Source organism: Protopterus annectens, chromosome 3.part0, assembly GCF_019279795.1.
Source record: "Protopterus annectens isolate FY-2018-M chromosome 3.part0, PAN1.0, whole genome shotgun sequence".
In the NCBI taxonomy this organism is placed as follows: domain Eukaryota; kingdom Metazoa; phylum Chordata; order Ceratodontiformes; family Protopteridae; genus Protopterus; species Protopterus annectens.
The window spans coordinates 1,537,031,087-1,537,057,278 of record NC_056731.1 but is presented as its reverse complement, the minus strand read 5'-3'; the positions used below and the strand labels follow the sequence as shown (position 1 = coordinate 1,537,057,278).

The 26,192-nt window shown below is 38.8% G+C and overlaps 1 protein-coding gene across 2 annotated transcripts in view; it reads left to right on the top strand.

The window, feature by feature from the left end:
* DLGAP1 (DLG associated protein 1) overlaps window positions 1-26,192 on the top strand; it is a 5,750,587-nt gene that overhangs the window by 1,392,514 nt on the left and 4,331,881 nt on the right. The gene's annotated exons all lie outside the window — the stretch shown is intronic.

Below are 26,192 nucleotides of genomic sequence, written 5' to 3'. Positions count from 1 at the left end.
CATCTGCTCCCAGTACTTTTGCAGAGTGCCACTGTACAGACGTTAATCATCATCCTACAAGACAATACTCACAGTTTCCACAATGCTGTTAGTAGCAACAGTCTGTGCCAGGATCACTGACCTGTACATCCACTGAGTTACACAGAGTGTTGCACTTAGATCAAGGGTTGGTCTGTAGTAATGGCAATGCAAGGACCCCTCTATCCTGCTCTTTCTCTCAATCTCTCAGTGGGAATGCCAGATGAATGCTGTCTAGACTGGAGATTCGTGGGGATCCCAAGCAGAGCTCATAGTTACAGCAAGGATGTTGTACACTAGAGATCTTGTAGGATCTATAAGTTTCTCCACAAGGGGCCTATAATGTTGGTAGTGTCCCAACATCATTCAACTGTCCCATGTAAATATTGAAATGATCGTCATCCACAATAAACTGGCTGATGTCAGACATTTGCTTTCCAATGCTGTTCCCTCCACTAATAAAACTTTTAAAAGCATGAACATGTGATAATTTTAAAAGCATTAACAACAGTAATCACCTTGTGGTACATGCACAACTATGGTCTATCTATATTTATATCTATTTATCTATAGCTATACCTATAGCTATATCTAATGTATCTATCAATGTATATATATATATATATATATATATATATATATATATATATACCGGTAGATAAAGTTAAGAAATACATACAAGTAAGTACTTTTAGGCTCCCCTCACCTTTTCAAAAAACAAATAAGGACATATTTGCAATCCCACTGGCTATGCCCCTGCTCTAATCCTGACTGAGCTTACGAAACAATCCCTCCCTCCTGCACCCTCCTTTGCTCTTCTACCTGCCCTCTATCACTACTTCTATCCCTTTAGTGAAGTAGACCCGCAACCCACCACCTGTTTATTTCTCCCACTTTACCTCTTCTCCTGTTACTTGCCATAATCTCAGCAACCTGTCATTTCTCCATTAATCTAACCTGGATCCCGACCTCCTTTTTCACAATCTCTATCCGAAAAGTAGTACCCAGCACAACATGTCTGCTACTAATTTGTTAATTTATCTAAATATTTACAGACTCTCCATCTGTCCCTCTTTCCCCCCTTCTTCTCTCTCTTTCAGCAGTCTTACTACAGTAAATATTAAGTGATAATGATTCCGCACCATTGTTTATTCCTTGTCAAATTGCCTCTGCATTACTATTCTACATGAAACTTGTTCCCTTAGTTGCTTGCATGCTTTGAATACTTTTTTGTTATACTTTTTGTTATTTGTTAGCTACTGTTTAATAGTGGAGCTTTTCTCCTCGGGCCTCTGCTGAAAATGGACATGTATCCAGCCAGACTAGCCCGGTCAACAAATGTAAATAAATAAATAAAAAAAAAATATATATATATATATATATATATATATATATATATATATATATATGTTTGTGTGTGTGCATGTGTGTATCATGCCAAAAAGGAGACCGACCCTTCAAAATCCACTTACAATTGTTTAGTAACCATTCCAAGGTCAGCACAGCAAAAACACAGGTAGCTGATCACAAACCATTTTCATCCATTGGCATCATCAGTGTGATATATATAGCAAATGGAGCCATGCCTTTCTTGGTGTAACTGTGTAAAAGCATTCACCAAAAACACTCTTTAAACACACTTCTCTAAAAATGTAAACAATTCATTGATAAACAACCTGAACATAAATATGTTGTGGATAAACCAGTAGATAAAGTTAAGAAATACATACAAGTAAGTACTTTCACTAAAAACTCATCAAAAATATTAAACATTCCACAATAAACATCCCAATCATAGGTACATCCTGTAAAAGTGAATAAATATAAAAATGGACATTAAACAGCTGTATCAAACATGTCCATTACCTGTCTATACCTAATATATGTGTATCAATACCAATAAGTATATACATATATAGAGAGATATTCAAAAAACATATGTTTCATAATTTAGCTGGTGTAATATATTGAACACTCTTTAGTGAAACAGTCTTGTTGAAATTAGAGGGCATTGTGGCATTCAAGAACAACTGTCATCCAAGTTCTTTTTACTCAAGATTGTTCATATTGGGTCCACCTCTAGGTGACTTGTGGACTCTCTCTAGTACAAAAATAAAAATCTTTTAAAACTTTTACATGACTGGGAATGCTTAAAAAAAGTGTTATCCATGTTTTTGTTTTTTATATCTGTAAGTTGCTTGTGATGATAGGAGGTACTGCCAGCACAGCTAACTGGAGTTTTGTAAATAATTATATGTAGTATGTGAATATCAAACTGATTTATACAAGATGCTTATGTTACAAATGTATTAGAACTGTATGTCATGTGTATACCAAGCTAATGTGTACAATTTTTTGTGCTGAAAACATATTTGTAAAGTGCGTGTGTAGTCCTACTGGAGAGAACAGAAATGTACATGCACTATTGTAATTGTTTAAATGTATATTTTTAACAAAAGAAATTGGAAGGTTAATCTCAGTCCAGCAAACTTTAAAATATATATGAAATTAAATCACTTTATGGCCTAGGCCATAAAGATGCTATCTCACAGGTTTCAATGCAGCCAGAGACACAAAGTCTGCACTAAGAAGCTTTCTGTAATGTTTTTGTGGTGAACTAATTACTACTATGGAAGCATGGAAGTATGAAATTGTTTTATGATTTCCAGCACCTGCCGCAGATCTGAGCAAAAGCCCTTCTGTGTGTATTTTTACAGGTATGTGCTAAATCCTGCCAGCTTCCAGCAATGGGAGTTTGCATGGGAACTAGAAGACTGATGAACAGAAGTGATGTCATTCTGCAAAAGTAATATTTTAGATATTTTAAGAAGTCTCTTAATGAGACTGAGTATTATGTATTTTGTCTTGGGCCTGACAATAAGAAGGAACCTTCACCAAATCATGTGCCTTGCTCTATTAAGTAAGTAGGGAATGGTGATTTGCTTAGATTTAGTCAGGAATATATTGAAATTTAGTTTAGATATTGATTTTCTTTATTTGTCTGAGCCTGTCCTTCAGTGTTACTTTAAATATTTCTGTGATTTGAGCTCTGATGTCACTGCAAATATAAACTTAGTATTTTCTTGTTCTTTTATTATGTGTTATTAAATATATTTAAACCTTTCATTGCGGCTGATCGTAGTCATATTTAAGTTTTGAGAGTATTTGCATATTTATTTGGTGACACTGTGTAGGGCACTCCTAATAGCCTTGCTCTTGGTCAAACTATTATTTGTATTAATATTAATTTCACTCAGTATATTGAGTACCCTTGTAAGGGCCTTAAGGTAGCTGGCAGGAGTGTCTGATGGCAGTGGTAACTACATTATAGTCAAGGCAGAAGGGGGCATACCTAGTAAACCTGTGCCAGCCTTTCCCAGGTGTGTGTGTAAATCAAATCTCCAAGAGTGTGTGTGTCAGCTACTTGGGCAGGGACATAAAGCACTGGTTACACAGAGAAGGTGCTGGAGGTCTTGTCTTGGACATTCAACTGAGATCTCAACTGTATAGCTGTGCCAGTAGGGAGTCTTATTGAGGATCTGGAGAAGGAGGGAGAAACCAGCCCCAGACTGACTGTGTTTCCCCTGTGCTCTTAAGGGAAATTGTGTTTGATTGTGCTTGATGCAGAGAGTTGCATCTGGAAATACTGTGTGTGTACCTGTTATCCACCCAGTGAACGTACCCTGCAGGTGTCAGTGATGAAGACTGAGCCTCCTTGATTACTGGCCCAGAGGTGGACATCACAGTGCTCATAAACATGTATACATAATTGCCTTTCAGTTTTTCCAACATAGAATGCCAAACAGGATGAACAGCAGACCAGATAAACTACCCCTCCCTGTTACAATTGCATTATTCTAAACATGATCTCAAATAACCTGGAACTAACACACAAGGCCCTTCCCAAGTGTGATGGCAATATTTGTATAAGCTGCATTTTGTCATTTTCTTTTCTTTGTTGGATCTGTAACTCTGCTTCCTACTGGATTCCTCAGACACATTTTTCAAATGAATTACTTCCCTGTGTGAAAAAGCCAGTATGCCACCTAATAAATGAGTGTTTTTGTCTGAATTTAGTATATTGTTCCAGTGTTAAATAATTAGTGTATCCTGAATAGATTCCTTATAGTTATTGCTTGCATTGGGTATAATTATGGCCTGATAAAATGTGTCCATGCTGTGTCTCTTATATTTGGTCCTGTAAAGACCATCTTTCAACAATAGTTTAAAATCTGTATTCCTTCTTTCAGTGACCTCCTTGGTTAAATAACTGAATATATCTAGCAGGTAACCCATCTCCAAAAACATCTTATTAACTCTATCCAATTTATTATAGAATAATCACTCACTAGCCTAGGAATTCTCATGAATTGACATTTTAACACACTGGCCTTTTGGTTACTAGTAAACTGTACAGAGGAATTTGAGAAGGTAGGTTTTCTATATACATTCAAGCAGAAGGCCTTCTCAACATAATTTGTGTATGCAAAACATCTAAATAATTTATTACGTGGGTGGATACACTATAAGTGAATTTAAAAAAAATCAGTAGTCAAATTTCAATATTTAAAAAAAATTATTGAATTTTATTTGCTGTTTCTGGTCCGTAAAATAAATATGTCATCCAAATATATAAAATAGTTCAGATTAAAATCAGAATTAAAAAACAAAATGCATCTCCCAGTAAACTAGAACTAAATTAGCATAAATGGGTGCACAAATAGCCCCCATTGCAATATATGACACCTGGTGATAAAATTTACCTTCAAAATAAAAGAAATTATTGGCCAACACATATTTCATAAAATCTTCAATAAGCATTAAAATCAGGACTGCTTAAATTAGAAACAAGGCAAGAATTCAAGATGCTAATCCACATCTTACCCTCCAGAGCAGTGAAATTTCATAGTAAATACAGTTTTGACGTTTTTAATTTTACAGGTTTGGATATTACACAGACACACTTTAATTTGTTTATTAAAGGGTTTTCATTTGTTTCTACACCCAGACTGAAAATTGTTGATTTTTTATTTGAGTTTAAACTTTTCCTTTGAAAACTGAATTTAACATTATTTTTTTTTTAGAAACTATTCAAACTCTGTTTCACATGATGATACTTTATGGAGAAAGGGCATATTTAATCCACATTTATATACCACCTTGTGTCTTTTTGACAAGGCAGTTGAGATAGATTTGTGTAAGATGTTTGATATTAACAACAGAAGTTATATCCCCTCCAACATGACTAAGGAGGTGAAAGTTTGTTTGAATTAATTGATAATTGACAAATCCATTAGGATCATGAAACCAGATAGAGGTTATAGTTTTGATGGATTTTATGCTATATTTATCAAGGCTGGACATTTTATTAGGTGATCGTTCTTGCTATACTAGGAATGCATTGCTTACTATATATGGAGAGACTGATTTCATGTTGGATGATTTGATATTTCAGCAATTAATTGATATGACGTTATATGATTTTTTAAAAGTTAAAAATCCCATTATCATGGCTACCTTGGAATTCCTAAAATACATAAAGATATTACAAACATTATGTTTAATTTTATTAAATATCAACAAGTGGAGATGAAGACACTGTGGAATTCTTTTGGACATACCACTACACCTCATTTTGGTTTACTGTTTTTTCGTGAAGTTGTTGCTTGACTTACTTGTCCTTACTTCTTGTTAGATACTTAGAAAGTCCTTGACGAATCAGCATTGTCACGCATGCAGTGTGCTGTACCATATGGAGTTGCTTTGGGTAGTACTGATCGAGTGTATCTGCTACCGCCACTCAGGCGGCCATTGCTAGCCCAGCGTCCATATACAGGTCACTCCTGGGTCTGAGAACCCTTTTTTCTTCCTTAGACAGGGAACTAGGATGTACTCCACCTCTATAGCCTTTTCAGTGTTACTGACCCAGTGGACATGTCCTTGAAAATGTCCCATGTCTTGCCCTTTACTTTGAGTATCTTATCAGCTACCCTTTTCTTGCATCTGTATGATAAAAATATTACAGCATCCAATTGTATTTATGGTCTGCATGACTCCTTGCCACAACTTGTCTTGATATAGCTTGGCTGTGACATTTTACCCAGTATGGACATACTATGCAAGTGAAGGGCCTACATAAATATCAGTATGTTCCATCTGCAATCTTGTCTAGCTGTTATATCTCCCAGGATGCCATAACAAGCCCCTGCATTCCTGTGGGTCACACTGCCAGTGAATGAGTATGTCAGGGGCTCTGTGGAAGTTGTACATTTTTAGCCACTCATTCTCTTTCCTCCATTGTGAACCAGGATAACAGACCCATGTACTCTTGTGTAAAGCCCCAGATGTACACTTTGCTACAATGGGGCATGGGCTCCCAGACACCTTGCTGTAACCAGTGGCCTCATGGAGTGGTATGCATACCAGTTACACTTTCACCTTATAGTGCATTGTCATGCCTACCCTGTTTAGAGAGATCTTGATTCCTTCTGTGTAGTCTTCTTCCCAAGGTGCTTAATACCCATGCCCTGCCCCAGCAGGCAGGCACAGTAATGTTATGCTCCTGTGCTTTGTTCTCTTCCACATATATATCACATGGCATCTCTCTCTCTCTCTGTTAATTTTATCCCCCAAAAGTATTGATTACTCTACTGGGGTACATTACAAGGTGAAGTTTCTGACTTAGGTAGCTTTATATCCATTTCCAGGAAGTTAATATACAAAGTCCTGTATTCCACAGATTTTTGTCTGTGAGCATTCTTATGCAAAAATAGCACCTGCACTTTATATTGGACACTATGTTGGAAAATGATTGAAAACCCTAAAGCAGGACTTTTCTCCCCAACTTCTAGTGCAGAGATGTAACTTTAATGGTGACATAGGACTACAGTGCAAAGGCTCCGGTGCTGAATTGCCCTGAAAAGGGCTATAGTTGTACACAAGATGTCATATTATGCTATTTGTAAACCAGTTAGCCAAGTCTAAAAAAGCAAATTAATTCAATTTTTAAAGCTACATTTTTAGTATCCAAACAGCGAATCTCAACAGTGCATGCAAAATATTAAGATTTGAGGAATAAAATCTGAGGTAGCTGTGTTCATGTCAGTGGATGACAGCAGTAGAAATCATTAACTCCAAGCATTTACTCCATCATTCAGACTCTTATATTTAAAAGACAGCTATACAGATTGAACGTCTGAGTTCACTTTTGCTACTCTGTTAACAGTGGAATGGCAGTAGGTCAGAAATTGTATATATTTATGTTTATTTAATGTTAGTGCCCTGTTGCTTAGTAAACTCACATATCTAACATATTTTCAAGTCATTTTCATAGTACAACAAAGGCAAACTGAACTCTCTGCTATGAATGCATTCTGTTCTGATGATTTACCCCATAGAGGAAAAAGATTGATTGTCACTCTTTCTGCAGTCTATTTCCCACAGTCCCCTTGATGAAGAGAACAGCATTTGTATCAGCTCCTCATAACATAAAAGTAAAAAAAAAAAAACAATTTCAACATTTTCATTCTTGCACAGTCCTTACTTTCTTCAGTGTTTTATAAACACATAGTTTGTGAAGGCTTTCTCTGTGAAAATAATGGAATAAAACATGCCTATGTTATTTTTGGAAATATGGCTAAAATTCAGAGCCTTCTCATAGCTAATTAATCTGTATGGATTGCTAATTCAATTTGCAAGTCATTTATGCAGTAGTTGAGACTGTCATTATGATTATCAGTATTAATTACACATAATATTTGCAACATTCTTTGCTTCAGTGTAGCAATTACTTATTTTTGGAGTTATTGACTGGTGCTTTAGAAATTAAAAAAAAAAAAAAAAAAATCATTTAGAATAAACAAAGACTGCAATTTCCAGTTACTTCTCAAGGCAGAAAACATTCCTATTTTACATATTATTCTCCTGATATGACTGCATTTTATACAAAAGGGTATCCTTTCTTTTTTCACAGAGTATGCAAAACTTTTCAGTCTACAATATAGCAGAATCTACCTGAATCATAATTATCTTTGGTCATGTGTATGGCTTTGCTCCCTTTTGAAATATTGGCACTGAAAATGTCAAGTACTGAAAAGCTGAAAAAAAGAACAAATAATGAAGAAGAACAACTCTTGAAAATTGCTCTTCTCCATAAAACTTATTTTTGCAGGGGGGCAAGATTTTCATGCACCCTGCATGTGTGTGTGTGTGTGTGTGTGTGTGTGTGTGTGTGTGTGTGTGTGTGTGTGTGTGTGTGTGTGTGTCTGTGTGTGTGTGTGTCTGTGTGTGTCTGTGTGCGTGTGTGCGTGCGTTTGTGTGTATATGCGTGTGTGTGTGTGTGTGTGTGTGTGTGGTGGGGGATATACCAGCTCCAATATCACAATACATCAGAGAAAGGAGAATATGCAGAGAAATGACATCTTGGACTTAGTATATTTAAGTCTGTTCTTTTGGCCAGTCAGTCTCTATGTTTTGTGTCTCATTGTAGTGGGTCCCACATTTTCAAATGATTACTATGTAGTTTTAGCTGTCTCAATAAACACATATAGTAAAAATAGCAGGAGTCACCTCAGAAAGCAAAAACACATGACTGATGATGCATGTTGGAAGACTCCTACTATGCAGTTTGTATTCCTATGTTCTTTGATGTACAGACCCAAACTTTTGATGAGTTATTTTTATTCATGACTGTAAGCTGAGTATTTTAGTTCACTCAAATGACACGGTCACATATTAAATGCAAAAATGTGCATTGTTGTCCCATTTCACAAACAAAACGTTTCTGCTACCTAGAGTGTAGATGGTAATCTTCTCATACTGATTCAATCACCAGATATCTAGGCACCTTCACAGACAACTCCCAGTCCATTGAGTACCATGTTGTAAAAGGGGTGTGAAAGTCCTTCTATCTAGTCCAGTTAATGTCTAAGGATTTCTAATGTATATTGAAGTTATCATTTCCCTGAACACATGGCTTGTCATCCAATTATAGGATAAAATGTCCCAATTACAGGATAAAATGTCCCTTTTGGTGTATATCTATCTAAGCATCATCCTGATGAAAAATACACAAATAAATACATTACTGTTATAAAGACCATAAGTCAAGCTTGAACATCTACATTGAGCATTGTCTGTTATGGACTCCTATATAGTGATCTAACTCCTGCTTTTCATGCCAACAAGTGACCTTACCCTGTTTCATTTCTTTAACCTCCACGTAATGATAGGCTATAGAACACCTGTAGAAAGGAGGAAAATCTCTATCAGTAAATAAAAACCCAGTGATGGAAGCAATTAATCACTCTGTTCTTAGTTCATCCCCAGAATGAATTACCTCTATGTATTAAATTTCTCATAAGAATCAACAATTGCATAGATATTCCCATAGATTCTCTCCTCGCAAAAGATGTTCTGCCCTCCTGGAGGCAGAAGGTACCCCTTGAGAATAACTGATGACTAAGCAGAAATACTTCTTGAACTAATTCTGCCTTGTATCCTCTGTGATACTATGAACCTTAGATTTTCACACATGCTAAAGTAGGATAGAGAGATCACATCAAATATAATAGTCATCTATCCACATCAACTGTTTAAGAAAAACCTTCTCATGTTTACTTAGTTTGCAAACATGAACTGATCATCTATGACACAGTGAAAATAATCAGTTTATATTCACTGCAACTACATGAAGGCATATCTGGGAGGAAGTGAAAATAACCGTTTCATTCTGCATCATGAATGCTGAATACAATGGTGTAGAAGTAACACAATGTAAAAGAATAGGGCACACTCTTCTAACAAATCAAACATTTTTTTTCTCTCAGTTTAAGGTAGCTGTGCAGCAAAGGTGTACTACAACACTGAACTGATCATAGTGTCACAGAAGGCCAGTTCTAGAAAATGTACAGTTTAATAGTCTCAACAGTAAACACAGCTGATCACAATACCTTTGCCTGAGTATAGCTACCGTAATGCAATTGTTTCCATATGTTGTACTGCTGAGAAAGCTACTATTGATATTAAAACATAATTTTCCATCTGCATATTTTTAGTTGATATGTATCTTAATGTTTAGCTGTATTAATTTTTCACAAAGTAATATTTTTATACACTGTATATGTGCTGCAGAAAAATACAAATAAAGAAAACAGTTATTGCGGTTTCCATTACTTATTTTGCTTCAACAGCAGATGAGTGTTGTCTGGCCTGTATTGTTTTTTTGTTTGTTTGTTTTTTAGCCAGGCTTCTGCTTAAAATATTGTTTTGCATTTTTAGTTCCATTGTCTGTATTATGTATCTTTATCATTAATGTATTTTTAACAATCTTAGTCTTGAATTTAACTGGAGTTTGCTTAGTAAACTAATTTGGCACTGGGCTGTGCCTTTAATATGGTTAGGGAATATAGGCTAGAAAAGAGTTGTAACTGAGGTTATAAGGTAGCCAGGGAATAGGAGAGAGGGTATATAAATCAAGTTTAGAGGATGGTATTTCGCTTTGGAACCATAGCTGCTGCTGGTATTGCCTGATTTGACTGTAATGTCCAGGTGATCAGCTGTGGTTTGAGTTTAGAATGAGTGTTGGGGGGTTTATTGTTTCCTTGCCAGGAGAAAAGCCTGTAGAGTCCATAGGGTAAGGTTTTGAACAGGATTTTGGTTGATAAAGTTTTTTTTTTCTAGCAATTTGTAGTTAAAGTTAAGCAGTAAAGGGAGACTGGTTAGCAAAAGACAGGAGTGTTGTAGTGTAAGCAATCAAGATGCCTTACCTGTACTCTGTGAGACTCTTGGTCCTGATCATAAATCAGTTTGTTCAGTAAATTTGTCATCCTTTAAGCAGTGTGCCTTCTTGTTAGTTTTACTAAATATGCTTGTAGATTCATTATCAAAAAAAAAAAAAAAGAAACAAAAAACAGAGGTAACTTGGTATAGTGGTGGGCACATATAATGGTGACTGCTCCTGTTCATTTGGCTAGGGATGAAAAGAATGTCGCAGGTTGTATCAGGTCGCCACACACTACACTGATTTCACTGCTTTTGTCTGGCTTACTGTGCCTGTTAAATTGTATTTTGTTGCAGTTTTCACTGAAGCAAAGCTTTTTTATTTTGCTATTTTCACTGTTTTTAAAGTAGGATCTGCCCCTAACAAAGCCAAACTGGGTAGGATCCAGTGTCTGTAGGTCCCCAATATCTTTATTTATGAGGTCCATGATGATCCTTTCCATAGCTTTGCAGACCAAGCTAGTCAGGCTTATGGGGCGATAGTTTCCAGGGTCCGTTGAGGCACCACCTTTGTGGAGAGGGACCACTGTTGCTGTACGCCACTCTTTGGGTACATATCCTGTAGTAAGGCTGAGATTGAACAGTAGTTTTATGTTTGGGTTTAGCTCTTCTTGGAGTTCATGCAGGACGCAGCCCGGGACACCATCTGGTCCCATTGATGCTGTGTTTTTTGCTTTGGAGAGGGCGGCTCTTACCTGAGCATCTGAGATGTCAGGGGCAGCACTCTGCTGGGATAGATATTTGCCCTTTGGTGGGGGAGTTTGCGCTGAACCTGTCAGCTAGGATGTTGGCAATGTCTGTGGGTTCGGTGTATTTTTTGTCATTTTGGACTAATTCTGAGCGTATCTGGGAATTCCCACCCAGGTTCCTAACATAACTAAAGAAAGCCTTGTGATTATCCTTAGTGTCCTGTGCAATTTTTCTCTCGAAGCTGGCCTTAGATGATTTTATGAGTGCCCATAGTTTTTTGCTAATACTGATCAGAGATGCCTTCCCTTTTTGGGATTTTGCTCTATCATGTAGTAGCGTCCTCCTTCTATTGTATAGTTTGTTTATGGCTGGGGTCCACTAGACAGGACGCCTGCCTTTGGAGGATTGGGTCTTGGTTTTATTTGGGATTGCATGATCCATGCATTCCTGAAGGTGTTCATAGAATGCATTTATAAAGGATTCTGCGGTCTGGGCCGTATTTTCCACAGGCCCGGGGGCTTTGAAGGATTCCACCTCGGTTTTGAGGAGTGTGAAATTTGCTTTAGAGAAGTTTTTCACTGTGGTTTTCTGGGCAGGGGGTGGGGTCGGGATGTGAATATCCAGTTGGATTAGTTTATGGTCTGATCTTACCAGTGAGGGATACACTTCTGGTCTGGAGCATAGAGTCCCCATGTTGGTGATTTTGGAAGTCAAATAATAGATGATGGTTTGTTAAGGACCTTACAGGCCATTCCATGGACTGAAGCAGTTGCTAAACCAGTCCTTATTACAGTGAACATTTTATGGGTTGTTAAGGAGAATATTTGTCAGGGAGAGTTTGTTGAAGTTTTTGATCTTAAATGCAAAGTGTGTGTAGAGGGTGGTGGAGGCAGAAGCATTCAGGGTCAAGTACCTGTTGACAGCCTTGGTAGCACTAGGGAAGAGATGTTCAGGGGGGTAAAAGCTGCAGACTTGGGACAATTGAGTTTGGGTGTTTGTTTACTTCATGGTAGTTATACTTGAGAAGTAGCCCCAGCAGGCATTACTGTTATTATCTTATTTTTATGGCCAGGGAGGCTGAGAGGCTTAGAGCTGGTAATGCTTGGGTGTAGTATAATCAACGATTTTGTAAATTAAAGGCTATGGACAGGTATTTGGTCTGGGAAAATAGACATCCTGACACATGGATGAGGACTATGCTAGATAGGTCTGGCATTATGGTTAAAAAGCAGGCTGAGGGAATAGGAGGCAATGTGAAATCATGTCAGGCCCTCATTGTGGGTAACTGCTCATGGTCTTCATGTAGGTTTCTGCATATGTTTTCTCAGTGCTCAAACCTGCATCCAGTGAGTAAATGCTATAGGAAGGAGGCATGGAGTGTAAGTACAATAGAGGATTATGGGGCAGGTCAAGGTCTGGAAGTTTGGGAAGGATGAGAGGGGGACAAAAGGACACAATTGAAGGGTACACTTTTTAAGGTAGTACCACTCGGGGGACTATGCATTCGCCTATTGATGTAAATCAATTAGGACACCTATTATAGAGCTACCCCAATAGGGAGAAGGCTTAAGTGCTAATAGGAGGGTTTCAGTTTTGTTTTGTGGTGAAATCTTCAGTGGGTGGGGTCAGAGAACATCTGTAAGAATTTAAAGTCGGTAGTAGGGAAAGAGGAAGTAGTCCAGAACTTGTTGGATAAGGAGTTGGAGGTAGGTTATTAGGTCCCTTTACTTTTCTTCCATTTTGTGAATAGTGTACAACTGTGTTCAAATGGTACCCAAGAAATTTCCAGGGGAATTTGCATTAATACATCATTTTTTTTTCTGGAGTGTGATTCCATCAACAGGCATATCAATGGGGTGGATGCAAAGTTTCTGTACTCATCACTGGTTGAGATAGAGCAATCCAGACATTTAAGAATCCCTGGCTGGCTATGTTGGACAATGAGTCAGCTTTTAGGTTATCAGTGAGGAGGCAGGATCGGCCTATCTTGGATATGCTCCTCAATGGGAGGTTTTAATTTGAAAAGTCCATGCCCATGGGTTCTGCAGTTGAGTGTGCCACTTTTGAAAGTTTCAGCACAACATTTCATTGGATATGACAGCAGACAGTAGTTTGTATTACAGAAGTGCATTATTTGGATGATTGTTTTGATAATCAGAGAAGGGGAAGACCCAATGATCAAGGGATGGAGGGTTTTGAAGAAGTGCATGGGGAACTTGGGGTGCTATTAGCAAGGGAAAAATGGAAGGTCCAGCTAAAAAGCTAACTTTTCTAGCCTTACAACTGAATGTAAGTTTTGAAATGTCCAAACTGCTGCAGGATAAGGTAGGGATAGTGCAAAGGAAAGTGGAATCAGTGGCGGAAAAAGAAAAGATGAGGGTTAAGGAAGTGATGAAGGTTTTTGGTTTATTAAATTCTGCATGCAGAGCAGTAGGGCCTGGGTGTACCTTTGCAAGAGCAGTGGCTAATTTCCTGCATGCTGCAAAAACGAAGCATTGGGTGCATGGAGCTATACAAGTCAAGGAAGGCATGACCAGATGGCTGGAGTTTCTCCAATGTTTTAACAGTGTCTTTTCAGCAAGAAGATTGGGTTACTTCTATAGATATTGATTTTTTAAGGACGTAGCAGACGGGTTAGATATGGGGCGATATTTTGGGGGTTGGTGATTCACTGAATCATGGTCAGAGGAGTAGGATAATGAACATCATACAGATATGTTTTTTGGAACTGTTGCTGATTTGAGCATCACTGGTGGTGTAGGAGGAGGACTTTTGGAACACAATGGTGATATTTCATTGGGTAATTTAGTGATAATTCAAGTTTTGACTAAGAAGGTAGTGAAATCTAGATGGGCTCAGGTATTACCTAGGAAGATTGCTTTGTTTTTTTTTTCTTTTACCAGCTCAGCATATCAGCCATTGCAATGTTTTATCTTATAGCTTGTCCCATTTTCAGTTGTTCAGGTTTCTGCAGCTGGCACCCAAAGCTCAGGTAGGCCATACTATCCTGGCCATGAAGGTGTGTGAAATTGGTTGAGCAGAACAAGTTGGCTGCTTCAGCAGTCCTGGTCTAAGACTACTAAAAAGGCATATGGTAAGACTTTGATAGATTGCATACAGTTTCTTAGTAATTGCTGTTGGATATGTAACTGTGGTTTACTGAGTTAGTACTGAGGTTTTTGGTTGAAAGGTGAAGGATTAATGAGGCTGTTAGGATGGCTATGGTTCACCTGGTGGCATTGAATGCTGCTATAAAACTGCTGGGCTTATGAGATATTACTAAGGACTGGAGGATAGGGAGATTTATGAAGGGTTGGAGGTCTGGGAGAAAGTGCAGTCAAAAAAAATGGACAGAAGGCTACCATTAGACAAGCACATGTTCCCAGTATTGGTAGCTGGTTTGCACAAGGTGGTGTGTTCCCATTTTGATTATGTGTTATGGGCTACCTTGGCAGTTTTTCCTGTATGTCAGAGTATTTTGGGCTAGTGAATTATTGGGTCAGATATAATGAGGAAACAATGGAAAAACAGAGGAACACCTGCATATAATACAAAACACAAGTAATCCAAAGAGTGTGCAACATGGTAGGCACCAAGGACAGCACCAAAATGCCAGGACTAACTGATGACAATAAAGCAGCATCTGCAAGGTGTACAAACTGAACTAAAACCTCATGGAGTGTTAGAACACCAGAAAACTTTAATATAAATTTATTTATATTTATTTTAGTAATACCATCCTCAGTCCATACTGTGCTGCATGTTCTTTGGATTACTTCAGATATAAAGCGAAGATCTCAAAATTATGTTGATATGTGTGTTGATTTGGATAAGCCATTCTAAGACTGATAAGGAGTGGTTTCATTAAGTACAGTGATTTCAAAGTAAAGTATAGTGATTTCAGAGTGTTTTTGTGCTACAGAGACTTATTTGGCAAAGTGCAGTTATTTCAAAGAGCTTGTGGTGCTACTGGGCATAATTACAAGTACTGGCATAAAGTTCTGGCATATTTATGTGTGTATGTTCATACATAATTTCAAGTACCGTCACAACTGTGTGTTGATATGGAATAGGCATTTTGCAGACCTAGTCCACTTGTGTTTGATCATAATATAGCAGAGAACTGGAGAGTATTCAAGCAGGAATGTGATATTTTAATACAAGCAGCTTTTTCTGACAAAGATGCACATACAAGGACATTCATTTTGCTTAAGTTAGCTGGGTCAGAAGCTGTTGAAAGACAATGTTCATTTGTGTATGCACCAGAAATATATGCAGGAGAAGGGGCAACCCATCATATTGTGGTACTTAATACGTAAATTCAGAGAAATGTGTAATCCCCAGACAAATGTTACATTAGAGAGATACTTATTTTATACAAGAGACCAAAAGCCAGGTGAACATTTTGTAGCTTGTATCACTGACTTGAGAAACAAAGCTAAAATGTGCAGATCTGGTGACTTGGAAGATGAGTTAATAAAGGACAGGCTTGTGTGTGGTGTTAATAGTGCTGCAGTGAGAAAGATTTTGCATCATGGCAGTGATTTAACATTGAGCAAAGCCATAGATATTTGTCAAATCCATGAGCTCAGAGAAAGGCACACAAGTATGCTTGCAAGTGATAAAAGCATGGTTTCAGCAGCCTCTAGAGCAAACGTAGACAGCATGCAACATGTGGCAAGCAGAAAAAGGCCTAAGCACATGGCAGCAGCAACCCCTGTGGGTGTGGCAGGGAGACCTTGTAGCTTTCTAGCAAGTTCCAAGACTAGCTCAGTAAAAAGAGCATGCTCAGTACAGTGTTAGGGTGAGCCAGAAAAACATAAGTCAAGTCTTATTGTTAACTGTCATAATTGTGGAGCCAATCATGAGTCTAAAAGAGAAAAGTGCTTAGCATTTGGTCACCAATGCCACAAGTGTAAAAAATGGAATTACTTTAAAAAGCTTTGTAAATTAAGTAAGCCTCATTTAGTTATTAAGAAAGGTCACTCCAAAAACCAACTTGATCACATAGAGAGCTGCAACCCGACTTTCTATGTAGATGGTATATCAGTGGTCAGTGAATATCAGCAGAAACATTTGCTAGAGTGAGAGCTGGTGAGCAACTTAATTTGGGCAATTGTGCGAAGCTTGTTGCTTATGGAGGTGAAGAGATTCAAACCGAAGACTCAATAGTACTTTCATGCCATTCGGCTGGGAACAATTACAGCTTGCAATTTTATGCAGTCCAAAGTCCTGTGCAGTCATAATTAAGTCTCAAAGACAGTTTAAGAAAGAAACTGCTTTCTTTTACCAAAGAAGTCCATCATGTAAGCACATGTCCCAGTTTCAGCTTTACTGATACTATTTTCTCAGAGTATGCTGATGTTTTCAACAAGTTAAGCAAACTTCTAGTTGTGTACTCCATGAAAGTAGACCAAGAGGGTTAGTCCAGTGGTCATACCAGCAAGAAGAGTTCCAATAGATATGCAGAACAAGGTCTAGTTAGACAAAATGGCACAGCAAGGTGTGATTTGTCCAGTCACAGAACCAACTGAGCTGCACATAGGAAAAATTCAGATGAAATCTGAATATGCATTGACCCAAGAGACTTGAACAAGGCATTAAAAAGACCTTATCCTATGTGTACAGTCGATGAAAGTGTAACCCTCATGCCAAATGCCAATGTTTTTTTTTTTTCCATCTAGGATGCAAAGAGTTCATTTTGGCAGGTTATGCTTGATTGCAAATCTTCACTACTGACTACATTCAGTACCCCATTTGGTAGATACAGATTCCTTAGGTTGCCTTTTGGAATAAATTCTGCCAGTGAAATCTTTCAGCGTGCAATGGAGCACATTTTTTCAGGCTACCCATCAGCAATAATAGTTGATGATTTACTGGCTGGAGGTAATGGTGAAGCAGAACATGACAGTGAATTTAAAGCTCAATCCTCTGAAGGGAAAATTCAGATTACCAGAAGTGACTCATGTAGGTCATTTATTTACCAGTACAGGCTTATGACCAGACCCTTCCAAGCAAGCAGCCATTCTTAAGATGCCAGCCCCAGACAATGTCCACACCTTACAGCATCTTCTTGGTATCATTAACTAAATGGGCAAATTTATCCCTGATTTTAGTGAGTTATTAGCACCTTTAAGAGAGCTGACACAGAAAAATGGTGCATGATCATGGTTAGAACAACATCAGAAAGCATTTGATAACCTCAAACAGCAAATTGCTAACCCGTCTACGTTAAGATATGATGATGTTCACAAACCAGTAGTTCTTTCCTGTGATTCTTCAAAGTCTTGTCTTGGTGCAGTTATTCTTCAAGAGGGCAGACCTGTTGCCAATGCATCTAGAACTCTTACCCAAACTGAGATGCAGTATGCTGAAATGCTGAAATTGAGAAGGAACTTTTGGCAATTGTGTTCACATGTTCAAATATATACATTATATTTATGGCTGAACAATCCAGGTAGAAACTGGCCATCAGCCAGTACTTACTATTTTAAAGAAGCCTATGCATTCTGCTCCATGAAGACTACAAAGAATGATGCTCAAATTGCAAAAGTGCAATTTCAAAATGGTCTATACGAAGGTAAACTTCTTTATCTGGCTGATACCTTATCCAGATTGCCCAGAAATACCACAGATGTCATGGAAGTGCATAATTTTTCTGCCACAAGACTTCATGAGCTAAGACATCATACAAAGACTGGTCCAATTTTGCAAAAGCTCAACCACTTCTTCAATCTAAGATAACCATCAAAGCAATGTACTGCCAGAAATACAACCTTACTTTCCATACAGAGACGATATGCTAATGGAAGATGGTATCATTTTCAAAGGTCCAAAAGTTGTTGTTCCTACTTCCTTACAACATGAATACATTCAGATTTTGCATTGTGGCCACCCAGATTCTGATTCTACCAAAAGAAGGGAGATAGGACTAGTATTTTGGCCTTCTCTATCAAAAGACATTGATAAAGTGCTTTCTTCTTCTTCAATGTACAAAAGTACTAAGCCACATTTACGAAAAGAGCCAGTTCAGCTAAGCCAAATTCCTGAACTACCTTGGTCAACAGTAGCAACTGACATATTTGAGTGGAACAGTCAACATTATTTAGTGTTGGTAGACTCTTATTCGGACTGGTGTGAGATCGATTTGCTACCTAACCTAACGGCCAGTGCTGTTATTTCTAAGATGAAACGTCATTTCTCAGTCCATGGTAGTCCATACAATGTTATTTCTGACAATGGTTCTCGGTTTACCAGTCAGTTGTTTCAGAGATTTGCTAAAGAGTGGGACTCAATCCATGTTACCAGCAGTCCTGAATATCCTCTTTCAAATGGCCCTGCTGAACGTGCAGTACAGAGTGCAAAGCAATTACTAGAAAGGTCAAGGCATGACAATAATGATATCTTCTTGAATATACTCAGTCTCAGAACTATACCCTATGACAACCAACTAGGCTCACCTGCTCAGAGACGTCTATCTAAGCAAACCAGAACAACCTTTCCTATTAGTCCGTTTGTTGGTGCTTAATGCTAAAAACAACAGAGCAATCAAAGCCCAACTTTTTATGAAGTGTTCTTTCATTAAGTCCAGGTATGATAAAATGAGCATATTTCTTTGTCCATTAAAAGAAGAAGAGACAGTGAGGATGCAAACGGCAAGAGGCTTTGATTGAATTGGCCAAGTGAGAGGTATATTTACTGAACTGAGATCCTACTTAGTGGAATCTGAGGGTATAGAGTACAGGAGAAACCACAGACATCTTCTTCCTGTTTCAGAAGTGATATCACAGCATTGTACCTGTGATACAGACTCTAGATCTCAGAGCAAGCCTGACAATGTTCATACCGAAGAACATGTCTCTACTGTTATTTCATATAAGCACTATTTCCTCATACAGGGAGGATGTAGATCAGAGCGTGTGTATGCACTTTTAAGAAGCATTTCCATTTGTAGGCTCATGCATATAAATACAGAGCATGTGCAGGCAGCAGTGCCATTTTGAGAGAACAGCCAGAGTGTTAACATGTGTGAGTGTGGTAGTCTGTCAATTTATAAGTTTATTTAAGTTTAAGTTGCAAAGTCTCATTTCTGATGTATTTGTGTGTAATAAAGCTGCTTGAACAGAACCCACGAATGTTCACCTGTTTTATCCTGACCAGATGAGTGACATTCATCCTGAGTCACTCTTTTATTTGCTTGATGGCTAGATGAGCAGTAACATGGTGGTGTCAGTTTGGGTTTTGTTCTGGTACATTGGCAAATGCATTGGTGAGCTTGGCAAGGTATGCAGTGGTTTCAATTATTGCCAGCACTGGAAGAAATAAGACAGTGATTTGATAACCCAGTTGGGATAGTCATACATTTTGGGAGATTATAACATTGCATGTATTCCTAAAAGGAAGTTGATTACCTGCTTGCAAAGGGCTTTATCAGTTGCAGTGCAGAGATTTCCTGGGGCTAAGGTGATGTAGTTGGCTGTAATTCCTCATTTGGTTCGGAAGGGAGCTGACAAATTCAAGATGATGGAAGTATCTAGGAGGTTCCTTAACCTTAGGGTGGCTAGCATGAGTAGTGTGTTAGGTTTTTCTGTAATGGAGCACTGAGAATTTGTTAATAGGGATCATGCCTGGCTGTGGGTTGATGGCATTCATTTAAGTGATACTGGTTTAGATATGTTCAGTCTGCAGATACCTCTGTTTTTGCAGGATTTGTTTCAGAAATAGTGGTTAAATGTTGGGGGACAGGCTGTTAAGCATCTTGTTGGGCAGAAGTATAGCCCCAGGAGTTGAATAAAGGGGGCAGGACCTCCCACCCCTGTTTCTCTTGGCAGCCTGATTGGTTCAAATAACAGGTACTACACTGTCTTGTTGAGTTAAAGTGTGTTAATGATCAGTGGGTCACTTTTAGTATGTTTGTGGTGAGCCATATAACATGCTGCCTAGATTCTGTAAGAAGTGTTGGTGAAGTTTATCAAGTATTCAAGAAGGAGGAGCACAGCCTACCATGTTGCCCAGTTGTTTCTTTGTTTGCAATTATTAATGTGTGATATTTGTTGTTAATAAACTTGGTGTTTGTGTTATTGTATTTAATAAAGCTGGTGTCACTGTCTTGAGAGTTATTAAGTGTGCCATTGGTGGGGAAAAGATAGCCCAGTGAAAATGGAGTTTGGTTAGCAGACTAATTTGTCACTGGGCTGTGCCTTTAATTTGATTAAGGAGTATAGGCTAGTAGGTAGGAGGGAATGGGGGGTTGAGTGAGGTCCTTGGGTTGGTGGGAAAGGGGAGGGAGGCTAAATAATGTCAGGTTTATGGTAATAGCATTTCTTTAGCACTATATTTGTTGCCATCCTTCCTTCCATAACTTCTGGTGAGTGTAGGGCTGGAAGATGTGGCCTAGGAGTTGCACAAAGGAGATAGCCCCCCCCCCCCCAACTCTCTGTTTTTAGTTGGCACTCTCATTGGTTCAGGTGAATGGTACTATGCTGTCTTGTGGAGTTAAAGTTTGTTAATGAGCAGTGCGTCACTGTTAATGTGTTTGTGGTGAGCCATCTAACATGCTGAGAAGTTTCTGTAAGAAGCGATGGTGTGATTTATCAAGTGTTCAAGAAGGAGGTGAGCAGTCTATCACACTGCCCAGTTGTTTCATGGTATGAAATTATTGATGTGTGATGCTTGCTCATAAACTTGATGTTTGTGTTATTGTATTTTGTATTTGTAGGAACATGGGTGAAATTCTTGGATAGGCTTATAAGGGCCTCCAGGCAATAGCCTAGTATCATCCTATGAACCTATAAAGCTGGTCACAATGTGATGAGTTGTTAAGTCTGCCATTGGTTGGGAGGGGATCAGGCTAGCTCAATGACAAACATATTTTAATATAGCAATAACCCATGCCTGGGTGTGGGTAATGCTGGATTTACCCACGGTTGGTGTGGTTTGGTCACGAGGATGAAGCCCGAGTGGCCAAACAAAGACAACTGTGGGTAAATCCAGCATTACCCACACTCAGAAGTGGGTTATTGCTATTATACAATGACATTATTTAAGAAAAAAAAATTATTATTTTTCTTAAATAATGGCATTGTATAATGCCTTCTTGCTGCCCTTCCGCAGCTGTCTGGTATTCTGCAGCAGTTCTGATGTACTGCGCATGCGTATGCTTATGCAGTTCATCAAAGCTGTGGGCAAAAGCAACGGAGAAAGCAAGATCTCCGTTGCTTTTTACAAACTGTCTCGCTATGTTAAAGGAGTTTAACATAGCAAGACAGCTTTAAAAAAGCAACGGAGAATCTCCATTGCTTTTTTAAAGCTGTCTCGCTATGTTAAACCCATTTAACATAGCGAGACACCTTTAAAAAAAAGCAACTGAGATAGGAAGATCTCCGTTACTTTTATTAAAGCTGCCTCGCTATGTTAAACTCCTTTAACATAGTGAGACAGTACAGCTTTGGAGATATTGCATTCTCCATTGCTGTAAAAAGAATTATACTAATGGAAAAAGTCCGGGTGACCGGACCTTTTTCCATTACTATAACTCTGATTTACAACGTGCACGCTGACCGATCAGCATGCATATTTTGGAATATTAATGGGGAGTTGTTGTATAACATCAATTTTATCACATTAACTGCGTACTTTTTTCTACACACAAAACTATTACACCATGTTTCGTGTTGCTCATTAAACGGTCTGTGAATTGTGTAGAAAATGACAAAGCTTAGTTCCATAGATGTCAAAGACCATGCGACATTGCTCTGCTTATTTTTATCTGCTATTCTTTCTTTGAGTAAACCAAATTCATACCCTTTGACATTGGATGTCCTGTTTGGATTTTGATCACCTTAAATTGACACAAGTGCTTTTATTAGCATTTCATAAGATCTTACTCCTTTTTAAACTGCTTAAGGCCTCTTGAAAGGAGTTGGTTTTCATTTATATCACTCCTACTGATACAGACCCAAAAACTTAGAATGTGTCTTGTTCACATATTAATGTAGGCAGACTGCTACTCTGAAAGAATAAATTAAATGTATGGTCCACTGTGTGCAGGAACACAAAAGATGATTTCTTTGTGTTTTAATTTAAACCATGTGCATTCATCATTTGCTTTATTTTATCACTGCGCTCATGATACATGTTTCCTCTGTGCTTTTATGAAAAAAAGAAAAAAAAAATACTCCAGTGACATTGTTACTTATAGCTATAATTAATGTGGCAGCATGCACTGTTTTAGCGTAACTTTTTCTTCACTGGCTACAAAGAAGTGATGTTTGGAACTATGCCTCATGTAATTACTTTGTCTTAAAACTCATGGCGCAGTATTGCAGTTTTGCTATAAATACTCAGCTGTCTTTTTAGTCTGCAGCTTTAATTGTTTCTCAAACTGGAAAAATAATATAATCATCAATTCTTAAACTATGTACTATAAAATCTGATTTCTGGCCAGCGTATATAACTTTCCATTTCCGAAATGCTTTTGACAGATTTAATATGCACTTTCTTGTTTGTAAAGAGATATAGTATGGTTTATACACAAAATTGTTTTATAAAAAAATAAATACACATACAAAAGGGTGGCTGTAATGATTCATTTCCTGGGAATCAGAAGGGTTTACAGCACGTTTTCTCACTAGCAGTCAGCATTTCTGGTTCTTAGACTGTACTACCAATAGTATTTCCCACTAGTGGGAACTTCACCATGAAAGATCATCCTGCCAACAGAGCTGCATATTAATGTACACCTGTCAGTAGCATATTGCTATGATTCTGGCCCTCAGATTTAGCATTGCTCCTCTGAGATTTACAAAGTTCTGAACAAAGTCAAACCTACTTATGCATACATACCTTATTAGTAAATAAAAAATGCCTATACAATGCTTCACTGCCACTAATTATATAGGATCTAATGTATAACATTTTATAGTGAACAGTAAGAAAGTGCTCATATTTCTGGTCCTCTGTTATGTTGTTCAAAGGACATTGCAATGCTTTTATTGCTTAGAGGTTCATCGGTGTGTACTAGGCCAATTGCCCTGGAGCCTTTACAGGCCTAGCCCATAGAAGTGCCCTGGCATCATGCCGCTGTTAGTTCCCAGTGCTTCTGTCAAGTAGAGCCACTGGAGTGATCCTCGGGGTGAACTTTGTATTTCCCATCCACTCATCCAGATTTCTCTTGAAAAGGGCCATTGAATTGCTCTGCTTGGCATGTATGGGAAGTCTGTTCCAGAGCATGGCTTGTCTCTTTGTTATAAACCTGTCCCTCCAGCATGTTCTGTTGATTTTGGTAATGAGGTTGAGGTCCCTGGAGCATGTGTTGTGGAGGGATTGGGATTTCTTTAGGTGTAACATTTCTAACAGGGCTGGGTCAGACATGGCTTTGCAAGTCAAGCAAATTTCACCTCTTAATAAATGATATGAGACAGAAAAAAACTGGAGTTTTATGACTCTGTCCATGTAAGGCATGTGTTTTAAGGCCTAGGATCTTCGTCGTGAGGTACTTTTGTGCCCTTTAAAGCTGTTGCAGGTGTTTAATGAGGTACATCCCAAATGGGGCATTATACTCGATGATTGGTCTAATGAGGGAAGAGTAGAGAGAGATAATTACCTCTTTCTTCCTTGATGCAAATCCCTCGGTAATGAGATGTGCCACATAGAAGGACTTTCTGACCACAGTGGCAATGTGGTGGCTGATGGAGAGGTTGCTGTCAACCGGTGTCCCCAGATCTCTTATAACACCTTCAGTGTTCAGTGGGCTACCATCAATGTGGTAATTAGTAGGAACTGAGTTTTTCCCAAAGGGAATGATGACATTTTTTTTGGCATTAAGCTTAAGGCCATGGTTTCGACACCAGTTGTTGGTCTCAGTCAGGCCTTTCTGTAGGATGTCTACATCACTTGGGGAGTTAATAATGGCTCCCAACTTGCAATTGTCTGCGAACTTTGTCAGCCAGAGACCCTTTGTGTTGGCCTGGACTTCAGAGTAGTAGATACAAAACAGGAGAACATCCAGGACCGAACCCTGTGGGACTTCACTCGTGACTGGTCAGCAATCTGATTTGGAGTCTGCTACTTTCTCACTGTGGGCTTTATCTGTGAGCCAATTTGCAACCCACCTAGGGATACAGGGGTTGATGCCTAGTTTGGTGAGTCTATCAATAATTCCCGAGTGGGGAATGGTATCAAAGGCCTGGCCAGGTCGACATAGGCTGCATGAACTGCCTTGCCCTCATCCACAGCTCTGATGACTGACTCAAAGAAGTCAATCAGGTAGAGCAGGCATGATCTACCCTTCACAAAACCAAATTGCGTGGGATCCAGAGTTTGGAGATTCCCTATATCATTGTTAATTAGGTCCATGATGATGCGCTCCATAGCCTTACATATCAGACTCGTCAGGCTAATGGGGCGATAATTCCCAGAGTCTGTAGTCGCTTCCCCTTTATGGAGAGGGATGACTGTAGCAGTGTGCCTTTCTATAGGGAGAAAGCCTGAGGTGAGGCTGTGATTGAACAGGGCACACAGGTGTGGTGCCAGTTCACTTTATAGTTCATGTAGAACATAGCCAGGGATATTGTCAGGTACCATGGAAGCTATATTCTTGGCCTTGGACAATGCAGCTTTAACCTGTGCTGCAGTAATGCTAGATGCCTAGCATTCTACCGGTATTGTGATTGGTCCTTTGGGGGGGGGCAAAGTTGGCACTGAGTCTGCCGGCCAGTATGTTGGCAATGTCTGTTGGCTCAGTATAGGAGGTACCATTGTGCAGTAACTCAGAGCAAATCTGGGTATTGCTGTGGAGATTCTTGAGATAACTGTAGAAGGCTTTGTGGTTGTTTTAGTGTCTTCCGCAATTCTGCCTTCATAGCTAGCTTTAGAGGTTTTGTTGAGAGATCTCAACTTTATGTTGAGGCTAATAATGGATTTTTTCCAGTCTAGGGACTTCACCTTTTTCTGCAACAATTTCTTCCTTCTGTTTTAGAGTTTGTTAATGGCAAGGGACCACCAGATTGGCTTGCTTTTGTTGGAGGAGAACATCTTGGTTCTGTTGGGTTTGGCTAGTTCCATCCATTTATGTACTTGGTCGTACAGTGCATTGGTGTATGATTCAGTGGTCATGCACCTATTTTCCAGTTGCATGGGTGCCGTGAAGTTAGCTACCTCTGTTTTTAGGAACCCAAAGTCAGCTTTGGAGAAGTTTTTCATGGTGGTTACCTTTGCTGGTGATGTGGGTGAGATGTAGATTTCCATGGTAATTAGTTTGTGGTCAGATTTAACCAGGGATTAATTGACTATTGGTGTTGAGCAATAGTTGCCCATGTTAGCAATAACCAGGTCAAGGATGTTACATCCTCTAGTGGGGGTAAGAATGAGCTGGTCCAGTGCATTGGAATTAATGAATTCCAGGATGCATTGGACAAGTGCATTGGTGCATGAGTAGTTTTCCCATTTAACGGAGGGGTAGTTTAAGTCACCCAGTATGAGAGTGTTGGGTTGGACCCTATTAGTTTCCAGGGTCCTTAGGAACATGGAGTGAGAGTCTTGGGACATGGCTGGGGACCTATAGCAGGCTACAACCTGAATCTCCATCTTCCCCACTGTTAGTTGTACCTAAAGTATATCTGATGCATTATGCTCAGCTACTAGTCTGGAGGTGTGCATATCCTTTATGAATATGGAGATGCCACTGCCTTTGAACCTTCGGCCCA